Raw genomic sequence first — 2,995 nt, forward strand, 5'->3', positions numbered from 1 at the left:
CTTGACCGTAAGCCATTTAAGGTCCACTGACGCAAGAGGTTCAAATGGAGACTCTTGCAGGGCATTCAGGACAACAGACAGAGCCCATGGAGCCACAGGAGGGACATAGGGAGGCTGAAGCCATAAAACACCCTGAGTGAAAGTATGAATGTCAGGAATAGACGCAATTTTTCACTGAAACCACACCGACAAGGCAGATATATGAGCCTTGAGGGAGGCCAGATGAAAGCCGAAGTTCAGGCCTTGTTGCAGAAAAGCCAGAAGTCTGGAAGTTCCGAATTTATATGCATCGGAATTCTTAGCAGCACACCAGGTGAAGTAAGAATTCCAGACCCTGTAATATATCCGTGCAGATACCGTTTTTCAGACCTTTAGAATATAGTTTGGATAACCGCCTCGGAGAATCCTTTGGCCCTCAGGAGTCATGCTTCAAGAGCCATGTTGTCAAAGCCAGTCTGGCCAGATCAGGGTAGACACAAGGGCCCTGAACGAGGAGGTCTGGGTGTTGAGGAAGTAGAAGAGGACGCTCTACAGAGAGAAACAATGCCGCCTGGCCCACGCTGGAGCGACTAGAAGTAGTATTCCTCATCGTTGTTTGAACTTCCGTAGGACCTTGGGCAGGAGTGACACTGGAGGGAACACATAGGGCAGACGAAAGTTCTATGGAATTGCCAGTGCGTCCACGAACGCTGCTTGAAGATCCCTGGTTCTTGAGCTGAAGAACTGCTTGAAGATCCCTGGTTCTTGATTCGAGACGCCATCAGGTCTACATTTGGTAGGCCTCATTTGTCCACTAGGAGTTGAAAGATTTCCTGATGAAGACTCCACTCTCCGGCATGCGCATCCTGACAACTGAGGAAATTTGCTTCCCAGTTGAGTACTCCCGGAATGAACACTGCCGATATTGCTGGCAGATGACGTTCCACCCAACAAAGGATTTTTGACACTTCCATCATAGCCATCTGGCTTAGAGTGCCACTTTGATGGTTTATGTATTCCTGTACTTGAACAGGCCTGTTCTTTAACAGAGGCAGGGGGAGAGACAAAGCATTGAACACTGCCCGCAATTCCAGAATGTTTATCGGGAGTGATTCCTCCTGGTCCACCGACCCTGGAAAGAGTGTTGCACCAACACCACGCCCCAGCTCCTCAGACTGGCATCCATAGTCAGTAAGACCCAGTTGGTGATCCAGAAGGGACTGCCCCTGTTGAACTGCTGGTCCTGTAGCCACCAGGTCAAAGATAGACGAACCTTCGGAGTCAAGGAGATCATGTCAGACCTGATCCGATGAGGTAGGCCGTCCCACTTGGAAAGGATTAACCTCTGCAGAGGGCGGGAATAAAATTGAGCGTACTCTACCATGTCGAAAGCTGACACCATCAGGCCTAGTACTTGCATCGCCGAGTGTATTGACATTCTTGGGTGAGAGAGGAAATATCTTATCCTGTCCTGAAGCTTCAGGACCTTCTCTGGAGATAGAAACATCCATTCACTGTGTGTGTCCAGCAGTGCCCCCAGGTGCACCATACTCCGAGCAGGGACCAGCGAGGACTTCTCCAGTTGATGAGCCATCTGTATGCTTGTAGGAAGTTTACCGTCAGTTGCAGATGACTGAGGGGGACATCGTGGGAGTTGGCCAGGATCAGCAAGTCATCCAGGTACGGTAGGATCCTTACTCCCAGGTGATGGAGATGAGCCGTCATCAAGGCCATAACCTTGGTGAAGATCCGAGGGGCCGTGGCCAGTCCAAACGGCAGAGCCTGGAAATAATGGTGAAGGTTGCCAATAGCAAACTGCAGATATCGCTGATACGATATGGCAATAGGTATATGCAGGTAGGCATCTATATCCAGGGATACCATATAATCTCCGGGTTCTGTGGCCAGTACAATTGACCGCAGTGTTTCCATACGGAACTTGGATACTCTCACAAACTTGTTCAGTGATTTGAGGTTGAGTATAGGCCGGAAAAACCCATTGTGTTTCTTACCAGAAACAGGGTCGAGTAGTATCCTCTGCCTCTCTGGGAGAGAGGTACCGGCACCACCACTCCTGTATCCAGGAGGGAACTCACAACCATTTCTAGAGCTTGCGTCTGTAACGGATCCGAAGGGATAACCGTTGTGCAGAACTGGAGAGGGGGATGCCTCTTGAAAGAGACTGCTTACCCGAGAGAGACAACTTCTCGCACCCATGCATCTGAAGTGGTCTTTAACCAGACCTGGGGTGAATCACAGAAGTCGGCCTCCCACCCTGGGATCCCCCAGGGGGAGGCTTGTCCCGTCATGCAGCTGGCTTGTGTTTAGAAGCAGGCTGACGGGATGCCCAGGATTGTTTAGCCTTAGGCTTTGCGGTTTTGGAAGCACGAGATTGTCTTGGGTATGCCTGACCTTTTGCATTCCCTTGAAGCCGAAAGGAGCGAAAAAAAAAAAAAAGGAGTACCTTTTGCCTTCTGTGTAGAAGGAGTAGTGTTAGGGAGAAAGGCAGTCTTAGCAGCTGTCAAGTCAGCCACAATTTTATTGAGGTCTTCCCCAAACAGGATGTCTCCCTTAAAAGGGAGTACCAACAAGGTATTTTTGGAGTCCAGGTCCACCTTCCATGACCTCAACCACAGAATACGGCGAGCCAGGATGGACGTAGTTGATGCCTTGGCCGCCAACACACTTGCCTCAGAGGACGCCTCCTGAATGTAATAGGCAGCGGTGGTCACGTGAGACAGGTACTGTCTGGCAATGTCAGATATATCCTGAGGCAGCTCTTCCTCTAATGCCTGAACCCATGCTTCAATTCCTTTTTGCAGCCCAAGAGCCTGCTATAGTGGGTCTATGTACAGCACCAGTATGGGAGTAAACAGACTTCAGGCATCCTTCCACATGCTTATCTGTCGATTCCTTTAGTGAGGTGACAGGGGTGACAGGCAGAGTAGACGACACCACTAGATGGGTGACATGGGAATCCACTGGTGGCGAATTTTACCATTTGTTGCACAACTCT

This window comes from Pseudophryne corroboree, chromosome 4, assembly GCF_028390025.1.
Source record: "Pseudophryne corroboree isolate aPseCor3 chromosome 4, aPseCor3.hap2, whole genome shotgun sequence".
NCBI classification, from domain to species: domain Eukaryota; kingdom Metazoa; phylum Chordata; class Amphibia; order Anura; family Myobatrachidae; genus Pseudophryne; species Pseudophryne corroboree.